General features: G+C 37.2%; 1 long non-coding RNA gene and 1 pseudogene across 1 annotated transcript; both read right to left on the reverse strand.

Annotated features, from left to right (window-relative positions):
- Positions 1–502: 502 nt before the first annotated feature.
- On the reverse strand, positions 503–3,261 carry LOC107798895 (uncharacterized). Its single transcript, XR_001651016.2, has 5 exons — positions 3,124–3,261; positions 2,704–2,777; positions 1,295–1,440; positions 1,114–1,207; positions 503–1,025 (listed from the first exon to the last, which is right to left on the reverse strand). It is a non-coding gene; the product is annotated as an uncharacterized LOC107798895 (long non-coding RNA).
- Positions 3,262–8,858: 5,597 nt separating this feature from the next.
- LOC142164604 (uncharacterized) lies at positions 8,859–26,895 on the reverse strand (annotated as a pseudogene).
- Positions 26,896–27,880: the final 985 nt, after the last annotated feature.

A 27,880-nucleotide genomic window follows, 5' to 3' on the forward strand; every position in this document is an offset into this window, starting at 1 on the left:
TGGATTTTTTATCGTGTTTTAAGTAAATATTTGTGTTTGTTTATTCGGTTTTCATTGTTGAAAGTTGTGATGGGTTCTTTGGTCGTGTATCACATTGTCTTTTTGGATGTCTCTGATACACGGTCAAATTTTGTTCGGTTGCAGTGTCTATATCAGGATTGCTCATCTGTTCAAGACTTTCAAGTGCCTTGAGAGAAAAAATGAAGCTCCCCATAAAACTAAAAAGAAAATTTGGTTATTTTGCAGAATATAGAATGGGCATTAACAATATGGTCCTGACAGTAATATCTACCTATATTTTAAAAGCTAAAATTTCTGGCTCCTTCGTTTAAAATTACGTAGCTGCTTGCTTTTATGCTTGAGTATACTTTAGAATCTTGAAAAATCATATTTTAATATCTAAAAAGTTACTAGAGGTCAATCGACGAGGAACCAATTGTGTCATCACCTGTTGACAATAGCACATTAGTTTTTACAAAGCATTTTTAACTAGATAAACACAAAACAACCCAACAATTCATATATTGATCAAATCAAGCTATAGACTCATCAAGAAGATAAAAGTTAAAGGAGGAGAAGTTGAAAAGAAGATAGGAAGCCAGTCTCAGAAGAATTTTCAAGAAGGAAGGAAGAAGAAATGCCGAGAAGGAAGAAGAAATGTCGAGAAAGAGCAGAGCAAGTACCTGTTGCATTCTGGTCATGAAAGTAGCAAATTGTTCCTTCATCTTCTTTTCCACTTATAGCTGGATCCTCTTCTCTACTTCTACATTTACGAGTTCACGCTACTCTGCCAACTTCCTAGACAACTCGTGTTCCAACTTCCTTTGCAACTCAAGTTCCATATTTCTTTGCAACTCAGCAGCCATTTGTTCACGTTTTTCTTGCAACTTCCGATCAATACCACCTTGCATCTCTTGATGCACAATTTCCATAGCAGAAGATGCACTGGACTCTATGTTTGCATGTTGTGTGACTCTTTTTTGGGAGGTTTCTTTTCATATCCTTGTCCACGAAATAGCATTTCTCTACAAGATAGTTCCAGATAAAACATATAAGAAAATATATAAATAACAAATGTGCATATGTGATAATAGGGGAATAATATATTTTCACCGTAGATTCCTCTACTTATGCAAAAGAACTTGTACCACAACATGCTTAGTTGTTTGCTTTTCCCTATTTTTTTTTTGTTCCTCTCACTTACAATCTGCAGTAAGTCAACAGATTAATAAACAACCATTGCAAGATGGGTATGGAGCCATTCAGTTGGCAGAATCTTCAGGTATTAAGTTACCTTAAAATTCGGACTTCCAAAATATTGTATTAGGTATTTCCAGTCCTAAAGTTCAACATCTTCAAGACGATGAGACAATCTTTCTTCATTAGTACTATATTTAGAGTAGTGAATGCTAAGTTGAGCTTTCCAGTTCCTTTCATTTCCTGAAATATCGCATAAAAAGGAAAGGACTGATTAACATAGAGAAAATATTAATTCATATAGTAGAGAATTAAAATCAGTTAATTGATAAAAATGTTAGAATAAAGCACTGATTTTACTTCACTGCTGATTCTATTATGAAATTACAGCTTTAAACATCATGAACAAATTACATTCAGTCTAATAAGGACAAAAATACATGGAACTTTCTAAAATAAGATGCAAATATAAAGTTACAAGCATCACAAACTAATATTATTGTAAGTCTAATAATTACAAACATAAGAGATTGAATTTTCCTATTTAGTTTTGGTAGAGTATTAGCATGACTATGTTTTAAGCAAGAAAACATGAGACCTATGAGTAATTGGAACAAATTCTGAGGTGGAACAATGAGTATGATGGGCCTTTAAAGATGTAGCAGATGAGACAGTAATGTCGTCGACCCACAACGTCCACATATGTCAATTCAATAAGCCTTGCATAATACCAAAAAGAAAGGATCTTTTTCCATGTTCTTTTAAGCCCAGTTGATATCTTTCATTGTTATGATAAAACTGACGTATTTAAACTATATAACCAAATCTCAAAACACAATCAACAGAAAACTATAATAGAAAAAGAAACAAACCAATATATGAATGCCCAATTCAAACAAACTCAGTTGTTTGGAGACACCACAACTCCCTCTATTCTATAACAAACCAGTAACCACTCAGAAGAATATTTTTTTTTTATTAGATAAGGTAATTTAGCAACAAATATAAGACAACTAATACTATCCTTACTATCCTCAACCCCACAAAAGTTGAGGTCGCTATATGAAGCATCTTTACCATTCTACTCTATGTTGGCTCGTCTCTATTCCAATACTGAACATTTGCTTAAGGGTACTGTAGATTTCATAGTCTTATACGGACATACAAGTTGAGCTAGCAACAACTAACTTAGTAAAATAGCATTTGTAACAGTTTCTCCACAATAGAAGACAAAAAAACAAATCCGAATCAAAACTTAAATCAACTTGTCGCTGCATTTGGGAGCACAAATCAGTATAGTCACCCAATAACTAAAAACTTACTAATGGACATGGATTCAGGAGGTCTGATAGTACATTTCCCTTTGTTTTTTAAAACTAACTGCTAACCAAAAAGGCACCTGTGTTGCTAGTTGTGGACAGATAATTTGAATATTCAAAACAAAATCAGCACAAACACTACAAAGCTTACGTGAAATAAATTTAACTAAAGGAGGAAAATTAATACATATACAAGATTGAGAGGTTTCATTCTCATGTTTGGCATAATTTTAGCTGCATCATCTTCTGAAAAACCTTCAACTGCACAAGCGAGACACAAGAAATTAAAGCTCACTGCTTTGGCATTACTTAAGAGCATGAAACAACAGAAAATAAAGTGAAATTACAAAAAGGTGATTTGTATTGAAAATAGAAGCAGATCTTGTATTGAACATAAATTTATATATAAATTGATATGGGTTTTCAATTAAACATATGCACAAAACTCAAAAAAGTCGCTGAAATTAGAGAAAGCATTAGGTCACCAGCGGCTATATGAGATTAGGGAGAGAAATCAGATGTGCGATTCTTCCTCCACAAAACTCCATTCTGCACATCAATTTTTTCATAAAAGAAAAAGGGAAAAATTAGGGATTTTACCACAAACCTGATAGATGAGATTCACATCTTGATTTGAGAGATTTAGAGCTGGGTAAAATTTTAGCAGAGAAGGGATTTTAGAGAGAGGGAGGAGAGATTTTAGAGAGAGAGAGAAAAGTGTTTGAGCGTCTCTATTTTGTGTCCATTAATTAGGAAGAGTTTTATTTAATTTATTTAGTTATTTTCAACTAAAATATAAGGGGTCTAGTAGCGACCCAGTCACTCCAATAGGACTTTAGCAGCGACAACTTAAAAGTCGCCACAAATAATATGGAGCCAAAATTTTAGTTTGAGCGGGAGTGGAAATTTCAGCCACATTAGAAGCGATCTTAGAAAAGTCGCTGCTAAATAATCACTTTTAGTGGCGACTTAATAAATTCGCTACTAAAAGTATAATTGTTGTAGCAACATATAGGGTCGCCGCTATATGTTGCCGCTAAAAATACAATTTCTTTTAGTGAATGATATTGCATGGAGTAAATTGATGTTTTCCATGGAGTCAAAAATCGAACATCACTAATTTCCACATCCTTTTGGGAAGAAAAAATAATTAATGCTATCATATATTTATAATTTTATGTACCCTTTGCCAGTTTGCTACGTTCGAGAAGTCTAAATTGTGTCAAATGAGACTACACGCCCGTTGTTTGTTGCAAATAGATAGTGAGGGCGTAGATAAGAGCGGGTTGCCCGAGTGATAAACACTCCTCGCCTCCAACATGAGACTGCGGATTCTAATCGGTGTGAAATATCATATTTTCATTGAATATATTTAGGTGCAAACTCTCTATTTTCATCTAATAATTTCGTGAAGCTAAAGTTAATTCGCTTTGGAAATCAACTTGCTTTTCACATAATTATCATGATAGTGAGCATATGAATTTTATATGAGTCTTTCTAACTGCTACAGAACTTTCTTTGCTCGAATTCTCTTTTTTTAGCTTATTTAGTGGTCAAAGAGTACTTTTGAATTTTGAGTCAAATTTCAGTGTTGCAACAGCTCATTTGACGTAATAGTTTATCATTTTTCTAATAATTTATATCAGCAAGTGTTGCTGCAAATCTATACGTTTTTGGGTAACATATCAATTAGAAAGAGCATAATTAAAATATTATAATTTTGTTCATGTTGGACCCGGGCTTCGCCCGGGCTGCCCCTCCACTAGTTTATACATAACTCCCCATGAAATGCAAAATTTGTAGAATTGGAAAATAACTCTAATGTACCCGCATCATTGGATTTTCATATTCGGAGAGATTTTTTTGACAGAAAAATTATAAAACAAAAATAATTATAAATAATTCCATTAAACAAAATGATTACATTGTATGAGTCAAAATCAGATCAGAGAAATTCGACATGCGAATACAATTAGCCGAGGTCGAGCAGTGATCAATAAGGTCGAGGTCGAGCAGTGCAAATACATGTCACGACTAGTTTGCTTTGGAATCCTCAAAGGGAATATTATACTGGATATTTCCTCTAACTGTACCTTTTTAGGGTTTTCTAAGGATATCTATTATAAATAGAAAAGGAGGACTAATGAAAAGGGTCTCTCTCTTAAACACACATCTCTAAAGAGATTAGAGGATTTGTGATCTCATACCCTTCACCGGACCCGAAAAGGGTCTTAAGATTCTTGTATCGGTTTATCATTCTTTTTTATCAAATGAAAGAGGACCCGCCCCACTCAAGATTGGGTGAATCTTTTTCTTTATTTATATTTTATTGCCATTTATGTTACTTAATGCATCTTTCTTCATACTATTACTCGACTATATTTTTCTATTCATGGTGTTTATCTCAAATCTAGAATTAATTATCTTTAACTAGGATTTACCTTCTAGCTTCTTATTTAATTAGTTTGACAAAAAGGTCTCATACTTTTTTGGTCAAACAATTTGGTGCCGTCTGTGAGAATTTTCTAATTAAAATTTTAGTTTTCTCTAGATCTCTAAAATCAATTCTTACCCACATTCTCTTTCTCTATAATGGCCTGTATATATGTGGTGATGTGAGGTGAGGAAAGGGAATTTGGAGTAGCCGATGATGGTGTTTAAGAAATGGCAGCGTCCGGCAACCCCGTTTTCCTACGAGCCGGCCCCGTTGATGCCTTTTAAGGAATATAAAAGATATAGTACTAGCCTTTTAAAACATTAAACATCCTGTTGATAAACTGTAGCTATTTTAGCTCATTTTTCTTTTTCATACAATCAGTACAATTATTAAGTTTTGGTTACTGATTATGAATGATACCATGAATTTCCATTGAGAAAACTCAAAATGAGAGTCGGTGCGACTCTCAGCTCGTTGTCAATCAAGTTACAGGGACTTTCCAAATCAAGGAACAAATACTGCAAAAAATACCATGCCGAGGTCTGCTAGTTGTTACCCGAGTTCGATGAATGCCAGCTCGATCATATCCCCCGAGCACAGAATATCAAAACAGACGGCCTTGCCAAATTATATTGGTAGCGGCCACTAAAAGCATAACCGGAGAAGGGAACGTGGTCATCCCCTCCATTCGTCGATCGATCAAATCGTGGTAACAAACACTTTCATTTGGTTTTAACTAACTATTTCTCTAAGTAGAATAGAAGCAGGAACATTCTCCCCGATACGTGAACAGGGAACGATTATCGTCAAAGCAAATCCCGAGATGCCAAGAGACCATATAGACTGGGACTGGTTTGCCAACCCAAAAAATATGTAAATCTCTCCGAAATATATTGGCAAAGAATAAGTACATGAAGCTCACCCGTAAGTCATAAGTCTACACTACAACAATCTTATTTTATCCTTAAGGATAAGCAACGCTGTATCAATTACACAAGCAACATTCAGCCTCCTCGCCAGAATTGACATTCGGTCTCCTCGCCCGAATCTACATTCGGCCTCCTCACCCAAATTGATATTCGGCCTCCTCGTCCGAATTGATATTCGGCCTCGTCACCTGAATTGACCTTCGACCTCCTCGCCCGAGTTGACATTCGGCCTCCTCGCCAGAATCAACATTCGGCCTCCTCGCCCGAATCTACATTCCGCCTCCTTGCCCAAATTGATATTCGGCCTCGCTCGAATCTACATTCCACCTCCTCGCCCAAATTAACATTCGGCCTCGCCCCAATTGACATTCGGCCCTCTTGCTAGAATTAACATTCGGCCTCCTCTCTCGAATTGATATTCGGCCTCCTCGCCTGAATTGATATTTGGCCTCCTCGCTAGAATCAACATTCGGCCTCCTCTCCCGAATCTACATTATGCCTCCTCGCCCAAATTGATATTCGGCCTCCTCGCCAGAATTGACATTCGGCCTCCTCGCCAGAATCAACATTCGTCCTCCTCGCCTGAATCTACATTCCGCCTCCTCGCCCAAATTGATATTCGGCCTCGCCTGAATCTACATTCCTCCTCATCGCCCGAATTAGCATTCAGCCTCGCCCGAATTGACATTCGGCCTTCTCGCTAGAATCAACATTCGGCCTCCTCGCCCGAATTGATATTCGGCCTCCTCGCCCGAATTGACATTTGGCCTCCTTGCCAAAATCAACATTCGGCTTCGTCGCCCGAATCTACATTCTGCCTTCTCGCCTTAATTAACATTTGGCCTCGCCCGAATTGACATTCAACCTCCTCGCCCGAATTGATATTCGGCCTTGCCCGAATTAATATTCGGCCTCGCCTGAATCTACATTCGGCCTCCTCGCCCAAATCGACATTCGGCCTCCTCGCCCAAATCAACATTCGACCTTGCTCGAAAATAGAATCAGAAATAAGTAGCAAAGGTAGCATTCCAAATCAAAGGGGGTACCTGATAAGGCATCTTACAAGGGCCGAATCACCCATCAAGACCTAAGGACGCGGATGACATCCTCCGATGTCGCCCTCCTTGCCAAAGATGCCATCCTGGCCTCGTCAGCCTTCTCCAACTCTACCGTCTTCTCAATTAACTCATCACTCGAGTCATTGGCCCTGATCGAACTCTGCTCAAATTCAGCCCGCGGGGATACTACTTTGACCTGAAGATCGGCACCACCAACCGCGATCCACACTAGTCGACCTCCCCATCTGAATTTCTCGAACTACGATTAATGAAGTCCGCTCACTGAGCTCGACCAAAAGACGACCTCGATAAGCGGAGAGATTAACTGTATGGGTCAAAATCAGATCAGAGAAATTCGACATGCGGATACAATTGGTCGAGGTCGAGTAGCGATCAATAAGGTCGAGGTCGAGCAGTGCAGATAGATGTAACAACTAGTTTACTTTGGAATCCTCAAAGGGAAGATTCTATTGGATATTCTCTCTATTTATACCTTTTTAGGGTTTTCTAAGGATATTCATTATAAATAGGAAGGGAGGGCTAATGAAAAGGGCGCGCTCTCTCTCTCTCTTTCTAGAAAATATGTAAACACATCTCTCTAAAGAATTAGAGGATTTGTGATCTCATACCCTCCACCGGACCCGAAAAGGGTCTTAAGATTCTTGTATCGGTTTATCATTCTTCTTTATCAAATGAAAGAGGACCCGCCTCACTCAAGATTGGATGAATATTTTCCTTTATTTATATTTTATTGCCATTTATGTTACTTAATGCATCTTTTTTCATATTATTACTCGACTATATTTTTTTATTCATGATGTTCATCTCAGATTTAGAATTAATTATCCTTAACTAGGATTTGTCCTCTATCTTCTTATTTAATTAGTTTGACAAAAAAGGGCTCATGCTTTTTTTGTCCTAACATACATCCCAATACTAACTGCTCCATATTAACCTCGAATGTGTTGTTGAACGATCCCTACACTATAAATCGTTGGTGATTATTTGTTACTAACTTTTAATTGGTATCTACGGTACAATTGGTTTGGCTTAAATAATTCGTGGAACTATTCCAGTATTCCTTGGCATAATTCCCTACCCTTCTAGAATAGAATAATAAGACTTAATTAGCAGTTGATTAATACAAATCTCCAGCAGATTTCATAGGCAAACGTGGACTGCATAATATCCAGAATCTGTCAGATAAGGATTTCTTGTTCGATTTGTACCACTACAAACAAAAAAGTAAGGATACCATGACATTAAATAAATATTATATAATACTGCTTAAATGTCGCAAATTCATTTATCGACATTTAATTTATATTTGTATCAAATGTCGTAAATTTTAGGGTCGAAAATTTTCCGACATTTAGATAAATGTTGGTAAGAAATTTACGACATCTATTTATGACATTTTTTGAAAGATCATATAAAGTGGTGACATTTAAAATAATGTTGGTAAATAAATTACGACATTTATTTAATTCTTTTAAAAAAAGTCGCATTATAATTTGTGACATTTTGGTAAATGCCAACAAAATTTTATGACATTTAAGTGAATGTCAAGTAAATTAGTGACATTTTTAAAAATCTTGTGAAATATCACATTAAAATTCCATATCAAATTTTCTATAATATGAATAATATTCTTCTATTTACATCGTCGTCATTACTCAAATATATATTTAATTTGTACATTCATAAATATCAACCTTTATACACAATGTAACAAATATGAAATAGAAAATATCTTTAGACGTTGTATTCAAAGAACAAGTACTGAGATAATAGAGGTTCTCCTTATAAGTTAGACATTTAAATCAAATGACCTGTTATATCTTAAATAAAATTAACTTTAACTAAAACATAAAAGATAAAGTAATTTTAACTTCTAGAATAAATTTGCAACAAGGCTTTATGGATCCATCTTTCCACAAGTCCATTCCTTTTCACTAATTGATCTTATATTCTTCAGAAGCTTTGCAAAAGAATCACAAAAAATAGAATTATAACTATGTTAAAAAACTGAAAAAATTGAAGTGTCTTGCATGTTTTCCAAACTTACCCACTTCTTTTTTTTCGTCTCAAGTTCATCAGTTTCAGTCTTCTTAATTTTGTTAACCTGAGAAAAAATATTAGAAAGGTTACTTTGATAGTTTATAGAATTCAAAACTGAGTGTAGAGTACAAGATATAATCAACAAGACAAAGCTTATGTATCCCCAAAATGCAGCAACTTCTACAAAAACAACATAAAAACTTTGAATTATAAGCAAAAGTCTAGAGCCATCACTGGAAACATATGATAGACTTTTATACTAAATTTCCTTCTCTAACAGCATTGTAAAAGTTCTTTTGAATTGTACGCTCTACTATTCACAAATCACAAAGATATCATCCAATACAGACCCATCAATCCTAAAATACTAACAGACAAGTGAACAACAACAACAACAACTACTATCCAGTAAAATCTCATAAAGTGGGGTCTGAGGAGTGTAATATGTATGCAGACCATATTACCCTCCCCATAGGGCAGAGAGACTATTTCCGAAGACAAGTGAACACAAATTAAAATAAAGTAGCTATAATTAAGACTTTTAGTTAAGTTTTGATCTTTTAATAATCCATTCAAAGTTAAAAGAAACTTAACAACTTAAGCACTCTGCCAGCATTCAAAAAATTGACACAAAGGTAATCTTACTAGTACAAGACAGTCCATGAACAGATAACAAATCGCGTCACAAAATGTATATCCACCCACTAAACGTCTGCTAATATAAAAAACGAAAAAGGGTCAAATATACCCCTATACTATTGAAAAAGGTGTAATATTGTCCTTCGTTATACTATCAGTCCAAATATATCCCTAACGTCATACTATCGGTTCAAATATATCTCTGACATCATAAAAGTGGTACAAATCTATCCTTCCTCCATTAATTGCCTCCCTATGACAATATTTCATTGTCACCTCACTATTATACTCCCATTTTCATCCCTTCTCCACAACCTTTCTTTCCATTTCATTTGAAGAAAAATCACATATCATGGATATACAAACAAACTATATCAAAAGAAGCTAACAACTAAAGATAATATGAAATAATGTGAACCGAGAAAATTCTGATTTTGCTATTCAAAATTCATGCTTATACGAACGAAAATACATTTTATTTTATATAAAAAAAACTAAGCAAAGATACAGGGAAACTGGTTTACGGTTTCAAAATTGACCATGGTGAGAAAGAAAAACATCTTAAACTCGTGTTTAATTTTTTTTGTTTCTTTCTCTTCAACCACATTTCTGGAAGGCTACCATTTTTTCTCTCTTTACGTTTTATGTTAAAATAAAAGTGCTACTAAATTTTCCCTAAATAGGTCTTACAAATTCAGCGGCAACACAAGGACATGCAAAATAAAACACAAAACTGTAAGGTCAAGTGAAAGGTACGTACAATTCCAGGATCGGCTGGAGAAGCAACAGGTATTTTGAAAAGCAAGAGGAAGTAGAGGCACTGAAGTCTTCAAAATAATAATAGAACTTTAAAGTAATTGAACTTGGTAGCTGCAAATAGGGTGAAATGGTGAGGTAATAATAAAATGTGTTCATAGGGGAGGCAGTTAACAGAGGAAGGGTAGATTTGTACCACTTTCGTGATGTCGAGGATATATTTGGATCGATAGTATGACGTTAGGGATATATTTGGACTGATAGTATAACGGAGGGTAATATTAGACCTTTTTCAATAGTATAAGGACATTTTAAACCCTTTTCCATATAAAAAAATAGATCCTAAGCACACTGCGCGAGTGTCTGACAAGTTACAACAAGCCTCAAAAAATTCTTTTGACGAGCTTAGCTTCACATCCCAAGGACTAAATTTGACATGTAGGCTATTTACAACATATCTTTCAGCAGTATGATGATAAGATCAGGTCACTAAACTATTTTAACAATCATACTCCAAAATGATATGATAAAGGCATTATGGTCGCTTCCAGAAAAATTTAGGATTAAAAAACCTTTTTTTGAGGTAGTTAATTTTGTCGAATGACTTTTGGCAACAAAAGAAAGCATAATGTGCCTATAAGTACTGAAATCATTTGTTGCTTTGCCAAAAGGAAATGCACAAATCTTCTCAAAAGTTTGTTGCTCTGCCAACAGACTTGTTCATGGCTCCTGTGTGGTAGAGACAGAGCACCCACCTAGTTATTTGCTCAAAGGAATGTACATGCATACATGCCGAATTCAATAGTTCTCAAGAAATCTCAAATCTGTCTCAACACTCGCATACCAGTTTACCAGACACATGCTTACACGGTTGAATTTGGTAACTACAGGTTTTGAATTATTGGTTAACTAACAGATTGTATGGTATTGTAGCTATTAAGATGTAATTTTTAGTTTCCATACCTTTTTTTGGGACACAGATGGTCGCAGGTACTAGGGCACAACCTCTCACACTCTTGGCTAAATTACATAATCTGTATCATTTTACCATTAGCTCCCATTTTCATCACTTTGATCAAAACACTCCCACATATTTTGCTCAAAACGAGATCATAACACCGGGACAATTAACTCGCAACTTTGATCTAAAACTCACCTTATTTTTGTGAACAACTGAAACTGGTGAAAATAATTGTTGGCAATCTTCAAATGAGTTAACGGAAACCTATCACAACGAGGGAGATTATTATAACTAAAAGAAAAATAAATAGCAATACTAACTTTAAGTGAAAAAAGTTTGTGAATGAGCATAAATTTATTTACCTGCTCATCACAGATTGATTTACTATTTGAGTCAATTGTAATACCCATACTCTCTAGATATGCTTGGACCCATACCTTTACTTTATCATCTATTGTTGCTTTCATATCTTCTTTTGCTTCTGCCAACTTTTTCTCCATATTAGTTTGGATAGCCGTGGTAGCTTTTTGAACTTCTATCTCAACCCTGGCATTAAAATCTCTTTGCTCAGACTTGGATCGTTTATATATTGGGCCATAAACAAAACTTGGAGCTGCTCCTTTCCCTAGAGTTCGAACAATTCCATGAGTGTCCGGTCCCATAATTTGTGCATACACATCATTAGGAGCACTTCGAGGGACATTTAACTCAAAATACACCTTAGCAAGTTCATTCATTTCTTTCTTTTTGAAAGAATGGAAAGCAAATATAAGTTAACAAAATTTTGTAAGAAAATGGCAGTAATTCTTTATATTTAAAGAATAAGAATTTACCATAACTTCACCAGCTATCTCGTTTACTGGTTGATTATTCTTTCTTGAATGTGTTTCTTTAAACACCTCAATACGAGTAGGTGTTACGCCATTCTTCTTTGTCATCTGTATTGAATAGTAAAAGATTGTAACAAAAGTATTCAAGAAAATAAAAACTAATACATAAACTGAAGAGAGTAGATAACGATTATGGCATACATTATCTATAATTTGAGAAAGACTTTTTCTTCCTGATTTGTGTGGCATAGTCAACTTCTTTCGGCTTTCTTTGTTCTTCTCGCTCTTTTCCTAGAAAAGTTAAACAAGATATTATATTAGAGAATAGACACAATTCACCGTAAAAAATAAAAAAGAAAAAGAAAAGTTCAAAAAGAACAGAGATCGAGTGACAAGAATGCTATAGGCCTAAGAGGCAATAGAAGAAAATGCTTGATATTATGGAATACTTTTGCAGCATTTGAACTCCAATAATGAACTAATGAACGTCACTGCTCTTCTTCAACCCTATCTGGACGATGAGCTAAGCGCTCAATATCAGTACCATACAGTTCATAACCACAATTTTTTGCTTCATGCTTCCATTCTTTCCATTTAGATCCAACTAATATCATCAACATGCGTCTCATATCATCAGTTGCATCAGCATTTTCCTACAGACATATTTACCACAACTTATTTATATAGAAAAATAAAAAATAAAAATCTTTTAGTATGTAATTTTTGATTTAGTACTAAACACCTTAATATGAGCCCATATTATGTCCTTGAGCATCTTTGGCACAAGCCTACAATCTTTATAATTTAATGGCACCATAACACCAAGTTTAGAATTCAATCTAGTTGCTTCTGGTCCAATTGGTTGGTCACGTTCATTCAACTCAATATGTAAATTGCCACCTTTCCCCATCCTGAGTGCATCATAGTGAGACCCCTGAATTGCTTAGATTGTTCTTCACTCTCATTGGAATCTGTAAATAATAAAAAATTAAAGGGAAATACATTCAACACCAACAACAACCCTAGGGGACCCCCAAACACAAAACTAAGATAGATGCAGAGATAAGTTATTGAAGCTGTCTTTGGACTGCCTAAAATAGACAAACCAAAAATCTACATGGCACATGGCAGTGCAGACTAGCTTACTAATATACATGCTTTCCTAGGTATTAATGATGTTCAAGGCTTCATCATTTGCTTGTCAATTCCACACATCAATCTTGAAGTCTTGAAGTAATTTCTGTAAAATGCATTAAACCCTTTATTTAAAAATCAGCTATACTAAAATGACGTCCCAACTTTCCCAAGAACCATTAGTAGGTCTTTAAACATTCTGTGCAATACCACGTGTGAAAATTTTTGTCCGTACATGAACTATTAATTAATCAGTATCTACATCAAAATAGCGAGGGAAAGAAATCTAATACTACAGGATGAAGATAAAGATACATGTAACGATCCGACTGGTCGTTTTAAGCTTTTGTACTTTGCTCGTTAGTTCTCAGGCATGACTAGCCTCGTGAGATGTATTATAACTTATGTAAATCGTTGATTTTGGTTTTCAGGGTAATCAGAATGGATTTTGAAAAACAGTTCTCAGTTTGAAGCTTAAAATTTGAAAGGTTTAACCAAGTTTTGACTTGTTAGTATATGATCTCGAATTGGAATTTTATGATTTGGTTAGCTCCGTTAGATGATTTGGGACTTAGGAGCGTGATCGGAATGTATTTTGGAGGTCCGTGGAAGGTTTAGGCTTGAATTGGCGAAATTGGGATTTTGACGTTTTCCGGTTGATAAGTGAGATTTTGATATAGGGGTCGGAATGGAATTTTGAAAGTTGGAGTAGGTCCGTTGTGTCATTTTTGACGTGTTTCCAAAGTTTCAGATCATTCGGACGCGGTTTGATAGACTTTTTGATCGAAAGCGAAATTTGGAAGTTTTTGGAATTCTTAGGCTTGAATTCGATGTGATTTTGGCGTTTTGATGTTTTCTTGAGCATTCTGAAGGCTGAAACAAGTTTGAATGACGTTATGGGATATGTTGTCATGTTTGGTTGAGGTCCCGAGGGCCTCGGGTGAGTTTCGGGTGGTTAAACGGACCAATTACATATTTGAGAAATTGCAGATTTGGCTTCAGTTCTGTTGCAAACTTTTGTTCTCTGCGATTGCGTAGGAGGGTTCACGATCGCGCAGGTCTGTTGAGGGCAGCTGGGAATTTGTCTTATGCGATCGCCAATTTGGGTCTACGATCGCGAAGGTCTGTGGAGTTGGCTATTGCGACCGCGTGGCTAAGGTTGCGATGGCGAAGAAGGATTTGGGGCAGTCGCGAAGTGAAGGAATTTCTCTACGCGATCGCGTAGTGTTGGCCGCATTCGCGTTGTTTAGTGAGTTTGTTATCGGCGATCGCGACTGTGTTTTGCGATCACGTAAGGTAATTGAGGGGCAGTCCATTGTTATGCTTCGCGATCGCGAGGCAAATTCCGCGATCGCGATGAATGAAATATCTGGGCAGAATGTTTAAGTTCAAAATCGAGGGTTTAAGTTCAATATCACAAAAACCCATTGGAGAGCTCGGGGGAAGGTGAAATTTGAGGAGATTTTCAGTGGAGCTATTGAGGTAAGTATTCTTCACCCATATTTGGTTTAATTCCATGATTTAGTCTTGAATTTCATCATTTAATTTGAGAAATTAGCGTGGAAATTGAGGAAAAATGAAAAAAACGTTTGAGGATTCTTTTAGAGATTTGAATGGGCATTTGATGTCCGATTTTGATGTTCTTGGTATGATATACTCGTGAGAATGTAAGGATTCTAGTTTTATGATTTTTATCGGAATCCAAGATGTGGGTCCGGGGGCCTAGTTTGGCCAGTTTCGGGATTTTTGGTATAAATTGGATATTTTCGAATGGGCTTTGTTCCCTTAGCATATTTTGATGGTATGAATCTGCTTTTGGCTAGAGTTGGAGCATTCGGAGGCCGAGTCGAGAGGCAAAGGTATCGCGGGCTAGAGTTTGGACCGGATATAGGAGAGTAATGATTGTAAATGTTGCCCTGAGGGTATGAAACCCTGGATTTCAAATCGTTGGGTCATATTAAGGTGATGCACACGCTAGATGACGAGTGTAGGGTCGTGCACCGTTGGGGATTGTGACTTAGTCCATCCTGAATGACTGTTTTACCGCGTATTTGATTGAAAACTATTTGCTATCATCATGTTTTAGGTTGAATGCCATATTTGGCCTCGTGCCAACTGTTTTAGACTCTTAGGGGATTTTTAATGATTTTTTCTCACTATTTTGCTTTTATATCTGTACTCAGTCATGCTATATTCTCATGTTTTCATAACTCAGTCATATTTACTCTATTTTAACACTTTAAATGATATTTTGGGCTGAGCATCATATTTTACTGTGCCTGAGTGGCTTTTGTGCCAAGAGCCTGTGTTGTGAGGATTATTATGGGATCAGGCTGCGCGCCACAACAGTGTTGTACTTATTATGATTATGAGGCCAAGGGCCTGAGTTGTACGCCACAAGGTGGCTTGATATGAGACCGAGAGCCTATTTGATTATACTACGAGATGGCTTGATATTGCGCTTGGGCCATAAAGAGCCCCTCCCGAAGTCTGTACACTCCTAGTAAGCGCGAGTACCCATTGTGATATGAGATATAGCCCGAGGGGCTGGTGTTGTTCCATGTTATTGCCCGAGGGGCTGATTCTGTTGACATAGTGCCCGAGGGGCGGATTTTATGTGTTTATCTTTTCTAGCTGCTTTACATTTACTTGTTTAACTGTTAAAAAGGTGTTTTAAAGGAACTTATTTTTAACTAAGGTGTCTTTATAATAATTCACCGTTTCACTGCCTTTTATTGGTTTTACACTGCTTATTTATAGCATGTTGTTGTACTTTACGTGATTTCTTATCGCTCAGTCTTCATTTATTGTTATTACTCACTGAGTTGGAGTACTCACTTTACTCCATGCACCCTGTGTGCAGATTCAGGAGCTTCAGGTCCCGTCAGTGAGGGTTGATTTCTCAACAGGCCATTTGGAGTCCACTAGGTAGCTGCTCGGCGTTCACAGCCCAGTGTTTCTCCCTCTTATTTTATTTCCCTTGTTCTAGTTATGTAATAGATTGTATAAACTCTTTCATACTCTTAGACTATGTTAGATGCTCATGACTGGTGACACCCCGATGTCGGGCTATGTTTGGTTTTCCACAGTTGATGTATTTCACTCTATTATGGGATTTATCATTATTAATGACTTAATTATGAACTATTATCTGTTAATTTAATTGGGTGTTGTATCGGCTGGTCTTGTCTTCACAAGAGGCTCCATCACGACCGGGTCTGGGTTTAGGGTCGTGACAAGTTGGTATCAAAGCCTAAGTTACATAGGACTCACGAGTCATGAGCAGCTTTAGTAGAGTCTTGCGGATCGGTACAGAGACATCTGTACTTATTCTCGGGTGGCTGCAGAACCTTTAAGAAAAACTTCACATTCTTGAATTCTTATCGTGCGTCCTTGATTCAGCTTGAAACGTAACTCTTTGAATTCCTTCCACGCATTCGTATGCGCGCGTGAGCGCTCAGTATCAGGTGTACATCAATGGCTTGTGATTCCCTGATCAAGTGGCGAGATGTGATCTCTGTGTGTTGATATTGGGCCAGTCTGGAGGACTTAGGCTGGGTTTTGCCTATAGCTTGAACACTGAGGCGTTGATTATGTGAGCATGTGATTTTGGATTTATATGTCCAATGGTGTCCCTATTAGTGGAAGTGATGACTAGGTAGCTACGTGACGAGTGTGATGTGACTGCGAGATGTGTGCATATGATTTGAACAAGACAAGGAGGGTCTGCTTGGGGGTAGTAAGAACTATCCGGTGCCTGGTTTCCATCATGATTTGATGTTTAGCCTAAGTTTTGGGCATGTTGAATGACCTTTTTATGTTGCCTAGTTAGGAAGTGAAGTGGATTTCACGTTGTGATATGAGTCCAAACTCAAAAAGATTAAGTAACTGGGTAATGCTTATGACAATGGATGGGTATAAGGAGATGTTAATTTGAGGCGAAGCAGGTGGGTTATCTCCTGCGGAGTGTTCGGAATTGGCGTGATCCTCTATGTTGTTTAGTGGAAGATCTCTGTTACCAGTGAAGTATATGTGTTGCAATTTGAATTTGGGTCGCCTAAGAGAGTAGGCTTGACTGTCACGAGGGTGAATACGAGATTTGCAGAAGATTTAAAGTACTAGATGGTCTGTGTTTCACGAGCTTATGAAGGATTGAGTTTAATCTCACTATGGTATTATGGTAGTAATAAAGTATATGCGTTATGAGTTATTGTGTGCTTTGATCTATGGCTTTGAGCCAATTAGGGGAGTCTGCTATTGAATAGTTGATTGCACAGTTATGTGCTATGTTGGTCCCAGTCTGAGGCATATGGGTGAGTCAGTTATGACTTACAGAGGTTGAGACCAAGGATGATTTGAGTAAAAGAAATTTCAATAAAGGTTATGTTATGCTTTATGGGTGTGTGAGAATCATGGAACGACTTGGGTTGTTATTGGTAAAGGATGTATGGTGCATAGAGCAGGAAGTTGCTTGGTTGTAGGTGAGGTTACATTCTGCGGTGTCGGAGTGCTAATGGAGCACAGGTCGTCCGGTCCGTTTGAGCGATCTAATTGCGGCTTGAGTAGAGTGGATGACTCTCGATAATGGTTCTAATGGGTTCAAATTTTACGTGTAATGATTGGAGATTTTCAAGTTGTATAATTTGGATAGAAATTGAGGTTTGCATTGGAGGGTGCCAAGACTTGTGTCATTTCTATATCAATTATGGGATTCTATATATCAGTATCAGGAAGGTAATGGCTATAGATTCGCAGGAAGTCACTTCAGGGTAGGTATTTTGAATGTGGTCCGTTTGGGAATATTTAAGAGAGTATCTAGCGGCTTATGACCCTTAGACGGTATGGTTTTATGCCTGGATCTCGTGTGGTGAGTCGGGTTGAGGAATTGTGGTGTTATAACAAAAAAAGTATCAAGTTGAAGGTAAATCAGAAGGAACTTGGATAGATGGGATAGCTTGGTAGTAGGCCGGATCGGCATGGTAAGGATATGATTAGTTCTTTGGATGCTTACAAGATAATGAGTTTCTACAAGTGTTTCGCGGCAATTCTCTTGGGTTTTAGTGGCCTGTGTAGCTTGGTTGAGTTATAAGGATTCAGTCCTGACGGTATAGTTTTGTGCAAATGAAATTCGGAGAGTTCTTGATAGTTTCTACCATAGTTAGAGAGGTATATTTTCCTACTGGCGGAGGAGCATGGGATGTATAGTGATTTTCTTCTAGATGGGATCAATGGAAAGTTCTTGGCTAGTTGAGTACGTGGTTGCTTGTAGCTCGGACGGAGATATGAAGTTCTCATGTTTATCCTAGGATGATATGGTATGTGCGGTATGTTGTGTAGGATTGAGATTTGCATGTGTGAGGTCACGGTTCAGTTTTGAAAGGAAGGTCATAATTCTTGGGTAGCATGGACAGTTTCATATGACTAGATAAATGAGATCACTAACCGGTATGGCTTGATGAGAGTATGTATTTTTAGAAAAAGGGCAAGAGTTGAGTTGAGGATACTTCATAAGTATTGTGGCACTCTCTTGTTGGATCGACTACTGAGATTCGAGTTTGCTTGGTGGCACAGAGGAATTATAGGAGTACCTCCCGTGAGATGATGAGGTATTAGAGGTGTGTTGTATATTAGGACGATGGAGTTGGGATCAGATGTGGTGATTCGCGTGCTGTATGGATTTGGAGGCTGGGAGATTCTCATGAACATGTTAGGTCGTGGTTGTGGACTATGTATATCGGTCTTGTGTGGTAATTATTGGGGGTTTGGAGGCCCGGGCGGATCCTTGTTGCTTAGTATTCCAGATTTTGGTATGATTTTGGGTATGGTCTGGTTGTCTTCGTGTCGTGCTATCCTGGGTTGTTGCGCTAAGGTGGAGACGTTGGCAATGCTGGGGATGCCACGGATTGAGTGGCGAAGTTCGTCGGATTATGTTTCCAGTAGGGTGATTTCATTTTTGAAGACCCAGCGGATGGTTGGGAAGAGTTGTCTTTCTTATTTGGCCTTCGTGATGGATGCCAATGCAGAGACCTCTACTATTGATTCAGTTCCGGTGGTGAGGGATTTTTCGGATGTGTTTCCTGCTGTCGAGCATGTTGCCGGACAAGGTTGTTGATTTCGGTATTGATTTGGTGTCGGGCACCGTATCGTATGGCACCAACAGAGTTAAAGGAGTTGAAGGAGCAGCTTCAAGAACTCTTGGTAAGGGGTTCATTGGTAGACCATGATGGATGTGTGTTCTGCATCGAGTCGGCTTGGTCGACTCTGAGTCGCATTGTTGAGAGATGTATTGATTCGATTGTTATTGAGCTTATTAGTGATATGGGGAGATCTATGAGTTACCTTTCCATGTTGCGAGGCATTGGGATTTGTTGGTTATAGGCACATGTGGTGCGGTCTTATTGGGGTCTCTCAGTGGAATTCGAGCGGAAAGAGCATTGGGTATTGCTCGGCGGAGCGTGTATCGGTTGTGTCCCCTTCAGGTTTGTGTAATGTTATGTCAATTTCTTCGTCGTGGTTATGATGATCTGTTTGGTTCTAAACATTAGATTGCACGTGGTGGTAGATTTTGAGCATAGTGACTTGAGGTGTTTCATATGGACAAGTGTTTGGATAGGGTCACGCATTGCAGCGGAGTTATGTGGAGGTATGACCCTTCGGGTTAGATTCATGTGTTCTGTTTCTACGATGTGTGACGGGTTCTCAGCATTGTGTTGTGGTGGTACTGGTGAGCTTGCGGTATAACTCTTTTATTTGAGTCATTTTTCATGAATTGAGTACATTTGGACTGTTGCTTATTGGTGCACGTATTGTATGAGTTTTGGCTTTAGATGGCATGGATGTGCCATGTCACTAGAGTAGCTATGTTGGATTAGATGAGATCGTCAGGATCTAAAATGAATACAAACAGATTCGGTTTTAGTGTGTTAGAAAGATAATATCGATGTTCAGCTCAGATATTCGCCATGGTTCTTGCCAAAGGGGAAGTGGCTTCATGAATGGTTAATCTGGGGAATGGTTATGACTTTCTACATGTTTCATTTATCATTGGCAGTTTATAAAAGTGTTAGAATGAGGCTTTATTTTATAAGAGGCTTATTATCGATATTCGGTTGTTTGAGCAACTGTTGTGATTAGAAGTTATCATTGCGAGTGCCTGAGTTATGTGGTATATCATGTAATTGCATCTTGGGTATGGATATGGTTGATACAGCTTGTTCGGACTTATTCAGAGTATAGATGTGAGATTCTGATCTTGTAGATGATTTCAGAAGTGGAAATATGGTTCTAAGATTTATGGGCTAGGTTGGATTGTGAAAACCTACAGTTACATTGTGTTATCAGACCTATATGGGATAGGGTGACGTGGGATCGCCCCCGGGTATGTGCATGGTAAGGTTTCACAGCGATTTGATGGTTTTTGAAACAACTTTGGGCATGTTCGAGGACGAACGTATGTTTAAGTAGGGGAAGATGTAACAACCCGATCGGTCATTTTGAGCTTTTGCACTTCACTTGCTAGTTATCGGGCATGACTAGCCCCGTGGGATGTATTATGACTTATGTAAATCGTTGGTTTTGGTTTTCAGGGTAATCGGAATGGATTAGTTTGAAGCTTAAAATTTGAAAGGTTTGGCCAAGTTTTGACTTATTAGTATATGATCTCGGATTGGAATTTTTATGATTTGGTTAGATCCGTTAGGTGATTTGGGACTTAGGAGCGTGATCGGAATGTATTTTGGAGGTCCGTGGAAGATTTAGGCTTGAATTGGCGAAATTGGGATTTTGGCATTTTCCGGTTGATAGGTGAGATTTTGATATAGGGGTCGGAATAGAATTTCAGAAGTTGGAGTAGGTCCGTTGTGTCATTTTTGATGTATGTGCAAAGTTTCAGGTCATTCGGACGAGGTTTGATTTTTTGATCGAAAGCGAAATTTGGAAGTTTTTGGAATTCTTAGACTTGAATTCGATGTGATTTTGATGTTTTGGGTTTGTCTTTAGCATTCCGAAGATTGGAACAAGTTTGAATGATGTTATGGAATATGTTGGCATGTTTGGTTGAGGTCTCGAGGGCATCGGGTGAGTTTCGAGTGGTTAAACGGACCAATTGCATGTTTGAGAAATTGCAGATTTGGCTTCAGTTCTGTTGCAGACTTTTGTTCTCTGTGATCACGTAGAAGGGTTCACGATCACGTAGGTTTGTTGAGGGCATCTTGGAATTTGTCTCATGCGATCGCCAATTTGGGTCTGTGATCGCGAAGGTCTGTGGAGTTGGCTATCGCGACTACGTGGCTAAGGTTGCGATCACGAAGAAGGATTTGAGGCAGTCGTGAGGTGAAGGAATTTCTTTACGCGATCGCGCAGTGTTGGCCGCGTTCGCGTTGTTTAGCGAGTTTGTTATCCGTGATCACGACTGTGCTTCTGCGATTGCGTAAGGTAATTGAGGGGCAGTCCATTGTTGTGCTTCGCGATCGCGAGGCAAATTCCGCGATCGCGATGAAGGAAATATCTGGGCAGAGTGTTTAAGTTCAAAATCGAGGGTTTAAGTCCAATATCATAAAAACTCATTGGAGAGCTTAGGAGAAGGTGAAATTTGAGGAGATTTTCAGTGGAGCTATTAGGGTAAGTATTCTTCACCCATATTTGGTTTAATTCCATGATTTAGTCGTGAATTGCATCATTTAATTTGAGAAATTAGAGTGAAAATTGGGGGAAAATGGAAGAAAAGTTTGAGTATTCTTTTAGGGATTTGAATGGGCATTTGATGTCCGATTTTGATGTTCTTGGTATGTATGAACTCGTGAGAATGTAAGAATTCTAGTTTCTTAATTTTTATCGGAATCCGAGACGTGGGCCGGGGGGTCGGGTTTGGCCAATTTTGGAATTTTTGGAATAAATTGGATATTTTCAAATGGGCTTTGTTCCCTTAGCATATTTTGATGGTATGAATCTGCTTTTGGCTAGAGTTGGAGCATTCGGAGGCCGAGTCAAGAGGCAAAGGCATCGCGGGCTAGAGTTTGGACCGGACATAAGTGAGTAATGATTGTAAATGTTGTCTTGAGGGTATGAAACCCCGAATTTCACATCGTTGTGCTATATTGAGGTGACGCACATGCTAGATGACGAGCGTGTGGTCGTGCACCGTTGGGGATTGTGACTTAGTCCATCCCGAATGATTGTTTTACCACGTATTTGATTGAAAACTGTTTGCTATCATCATGTTTTGGGTTGAATGCCACATTTGTCCTCGTGCCAACTATTTTGGACCCTTAGGGGATTTTTAATGCTTTTCCCCCACTGTTTTGCTTTTATATCTGTACTCAGTCATTCTATATTCTCCTGTTTCATAACTCAACCATGTTTACTCTATTTTAACACTTTAAATGATATTTTGGGCTGAGCATCATATTTTACTGTGCCGAGTGGCTTTTAGAGATTTCTGACTGAGTATGACCAAAGGCCTGTGTTGTGAGGATTATTATGGGATCGGGCTGCATTGCCGCAACAGTGTTGTACTGATTATGATTATGATTATGAGGCCGAAGGCCTGAGTTGTACGCCACAAGGTGGCTTGATATGAGGCCGAGAGCCTATTTGATTATGCCATGAGATGACTTGATATTGTGCTTGGGTCGTAAGGGACCCCTCCCGGAGTCTATACACCCCCAGTGAGCGCGGGTACCCATTGTGATATGAGATATAGCCCGAGGGGCTGGTGTTGTTCCACGTTATTGCCCGAGGGGCTGATTTTGTTGATATTGTGCCCGAGGGGCGGATTTTATATGTTTATCTTTTCTAACTGCTTTTCATTTACTTGTTTAAAGGTGTTTTAATGGAACTTATTCTGAACTAAGGTATCTTTATAAGAATTCACTGCTTCACTGCCTTTTATTGGTTTTACACTGCTTCTTTATATCATGTTGTTGTATTTTACGTGATTTCTTATAGCTCAGTCTTCATTTATTGTTATTACTCACTGAGTTGGAGTACTCACTTTACTCCCTACACCCTGTGTGCAGACTCAGGAGCTTCAGGTCCCGCTAGTGAGGGTTGATTTCTCAGCAGGCCATTCGGAGTCTACTAGGTAGTTGTTCGGCGTTTGCAGCCCAGTGTTTCTCCCTCTTATTTTATTTCCCTTGTTCTAGTTATATAATAGATTGTATAAACTCTTTCATACTCTTAGACTATGTTAGATGCTCATGACTGGTGACACCCCGATGTCGGGCTATATTTGATTTTCCACAGTTGATGTATTACACTCTATTATGGGATTTATTATTATTAATGACTTAATATTGAAGTATTATTTATTAATTTAATAGGGTGTTGTATCAGTTGGCCTTGTCTTCACAAGAGGCGCCATCACGATCGGGTCTGGGATTAGGGTCGTGACAATACCACTTTATTACCTGAGAAGTTTTCTACATCATGTGAATCATTTCTTGACAAGTTACCATATCGGATAACTTGTCTTTCATTTTGTGGCCAGTTTTTAGGTGGTTCAGACATCGCTGTACCCTCCATTTGTTGTTCTTGTTACTCTGGACAAATGGATAAAAGCCCACCTTGACTAAAATTTCTTTGCCTTTTTCTAGCCATCTCACTGAAGGTTCTCAAAAGTTAGATTCTTGTCATATTGAAAAATAATTTATACTATCCAAAAGCATGAAATAATATCTAATTACCAAGTCAAACAATAAGACATGTAAGCATAAGGGATTTAAACGACTGAATGGCATAATAAGAAATATCAATTTGTTCTCTATTCAATAACCATCTTTACTAAAATAGTAATAGTACTAAGATAATATTAAGAACTAAGACATATCGTAATCTTCATCAAATGATTCAGTACTTTTCATAGTTTGTGGGTCAAATTCTGTTCCCGACACTCCTTCCCTAACCCATTTAATATCTTCTTCACTTTCAAATATAGTATCATCTAGTTGTTGCTCAGGCCACAATTCCATATGGCCATCCATATGCCCAGTTGCTTGTGTGTTTTCACCTAACTCGTAAAAAACTCATGGCTTAAGTTTGACAACAATTTTCCACTCCTCTGCCATTGGATGATGGGCATAAAATACTTGTTGAGCTTGAAAAGTAAAGACGAAAGGTTTATTTGATAAATGATGCCTTGTGTAGAGTAGATGATTAAAATTCACAAGAGTAAATCCATAATCATCTTTCTCGATAAACACCTTATTATTGTCCACTCATTGACAGCCAAACAATACAAATTTGAACTTCTTGGAATAATATAACTCAGTTATGCTTGTCAGGACTCCATAAAAAGATATTTCTACCAATATGGGATTTTTATCTCTTGCGCTTGCATAACTTTGAGTTGTAGCCTTTACCATAATTCTACTATTTTGAGTTTTACGCCGGGCATCACGAGACTTTGTTAAGTATCTAATCCTGTTACTTATATATCCAATCATCCTTTTTGCTTAACTTTGATGGACCAATAGCTAAATATTGGATTTCTTCTGATATTTGCTCGCCAACCATATGTATCTTCTCAACCTGCCAATTAAAAGAAAAGATATGATTGAAAATAGATATCATTACAACTCTAATAATATATTTGGAAAAAAAAATAGTCGGTTCATAATTACTTATTTTCTAAACCATATGTGAAATTTTTCATTGTGAATCCGATCCACTTGATGTGTGTATAGACGAGGATTGACCTTCTTGATTTCTTTTATATGCTCACTGCCATAAGTAAAACACCTAGAACTTAATAAATAAACTAAAAATATTATTACTTATTAAATTAATTACAAAATATAAATAATTATTTAATACTTGCTCGCGATATGGAGTTGTGGAGGCAAAATTAAATAAAACATATCTGTGTGCTTGGGCATGTGTAATGCATCAAGCCTAAACCCTATCTCTTTACTTGATCGACGACCCTCTTGGTTTGCTGCTTCATTAGACGAAGCATAATTTCTTAAAGGCCTACTCAACTTTGTCTCTGCTTCATGTAGATATCTTGAGCAGAACGTCATGCACTCTTCTATCCAATATCCCTCTGCAATTAAACCTTCTGGACAACCTTTACTCCTTACATAGTTTTTAAGAGTAAGCAAGTATCTACAATAGAAAAATTTCATAATAGTTAATTAAAATTCTTTACAAATACTATGAAATAGAGCAAAAAAAATAATACCTTTCAAATGACCACACTGAACGATATTGTGAGGGTCCACCAATCATTGCTTCTTCAGCTAAATGGACGACTAGATGTTCCATGATATCAAAAAAGGATGGAGGAAATATTCTCTTCAAATGACAAAGTTTTATTGCAACTCGATTTTGGAGCTTTTCTAACTCGCCTGTGCTCATAACTGTTGAACATAGAAGTGTCAATGGTTCGGTTCGGTCGGTTATTTTATAAAATTTGTACCATACTAATTCTTCGGTTATTCTATTATGCATAACCAAAATTAGACTTTTCGAAACCGTCCCAATCATGTCGGTTTCACTTCGATATCGGTACGGTTCGGTTAATTTTCGGTATTTTTTAAATGTCATGTAAAATTCACCAGTAAAAGTAGAATGCAATAACATGCGTTCTTTTATAGGACTTAGCAAAACTCTCTAGATATTTTTATTGTTTAAAAGGTGATAACTTAAAAAACATGAGAGATGACTAGAGTATAGATACATCAACTATTCGACAGCAACGTAAAAGAAACCAAGTAAAAGCAAAAAAAAATATAAATCACACGAGTGGAAAGATATTAACCAAGCTGGGACTCAAGAATAAAGTCTATATTAAATATTAAAAAAGATAAATCTAAATTATATGGAGGGAAACATATTCAATACATTATAGTTTGCTACTCATAATTGCTGGAATACTTTATGTCTTGCTAATAAAGATACTTGAAATAACTTAATTTAAGTATAAGTAGGATAATAGGTTTTAGGAACTAGTATTTTGAGTTTAATTACTTGTTGACTTGTATCAGTTTTTATAATTCCAAGGCCCAATGAAAAATTTAATGATTTATTAGTTTTAAGCTTACTATATAAATATATTTTCACTTGTAAAATTTATTCTGTATGGTTCGGTATTTTTTTGATTTATTTTTATAAAATAAAAAATATATCCTAATTATAGGTACGGTTATAGATTTATATAAAAACCTACGGTTTCTTTAAAAGAAACCTAAAAATCGATTCGGTGCGGTACAGTTCGGTCGGTTTAGTCGGTTTTCAAATATCTATTGACACCTCTAGTTGAACAAATGACCCTAAAAAAGTTACTTAATTCAATCAATAGCTTCAGTACATTCATCGGAAGGAGATCTCACAAGGCAAAAGGAAGGAGTTGTTGCATTAAAATATGACAGTCATGACTCTTTAACCCATGCATAGTGTGTTGCTTAATATTAACACAACGGGAGATATTTGAAGCATATCCATCTGGTACTTTCACATTTCTTAAAACTTGTAAGAGCATTTTCTTTTCCCGCATTACTCAATGTGAAACATGCTGGAAGTAGATAATATTTGCCATTAGCTCTTTTCTTAGGGTGCAAAGCCTTTCGAATCCCCATCTCTTGCAAATCCAAACGAGAATTTAAATTATTTTTTCCTTTACCATCTATATTTAGTAATGTCCAAAATATATTGTCAAATATATTCTTTTCAATATGCTCTTTTTCTTCCACAAATTTTGCAATACGACATCATCAACATAATCAAAATCATTCCATTTTCTTTTATTAGATTTAGTCGATGGACCTTTTCCGAATTTATTGTTAATATCTTTTAATTGCTCAAGAACCTCAATACCTGATGACAACCGTTTAGGTGCTACCACCAACTCCTTAAAACCATTAAATGTAACTTTATCTTTTCGAAACTTGTTCCCATTGGGTAACCATCTCCTATATGACATAAAGCAATATTTTCGCCCATTTCTCAATCTCAGATATTTAGTCTTCGTCAGACAACATGGACAAGCATATCTAGTTTTCACACCATATCCTGGTAAGTTACCCAGGGCTGGAAAACCACTGATTGTCCAAAGCAATGAAGCACATATTTGAAGCATATGGTTGTTTGATACATTATAAGTGTCAACACCAACCCACAATTCTTTTACCTCATCAATTAATGGTCGAAGATAGACATCAATATCATTGCCAGGTGCACGAGGGACATTAATAATTATTGACAATATCATATATAGTTGCTTCATGCATAACCATGGTGGCAAGTTATATGGAACCAAGACAACCGGCCATGTGCTATATGAGATATACATACACTTGAAAGGATTAAAGCCATCTGAAGCCAGCCCAAGTCTTAATATTCCTAGGATCTTGAGAAAAACTTGGATGCAATTCATCAAAAAAATTCCAAGCAATACTATCAGCAGGGTGCCACATTACCCCACCTCTAATGCGACCTTTAGTATGCCATCTCATTTGAGTAGATGTTTTAGATGACATGAATAATCTTTGAAGCCTTAGTATCAACAGAAAGTATCTAAACACCTTTTGCTGGAATTTTTGAGGTTTCCATACTACTATTTGA

Source organism: Nicotiana tabacum, chromosome 1 (genome assembly GCF_000715075.1).
Source record: "Nicotiana tabacum cultivar K326 chromosome 1, ASM71507v2, whole genome shotgun sequence".
NCBI classification, from domain to species: domain Eukaryota; kingdom Viridiplantae; phylum Streptophyta; class Magnoliopsida; order Solanales; family Solanaceae; genus Nicotiana; species Nicotiana tabacum.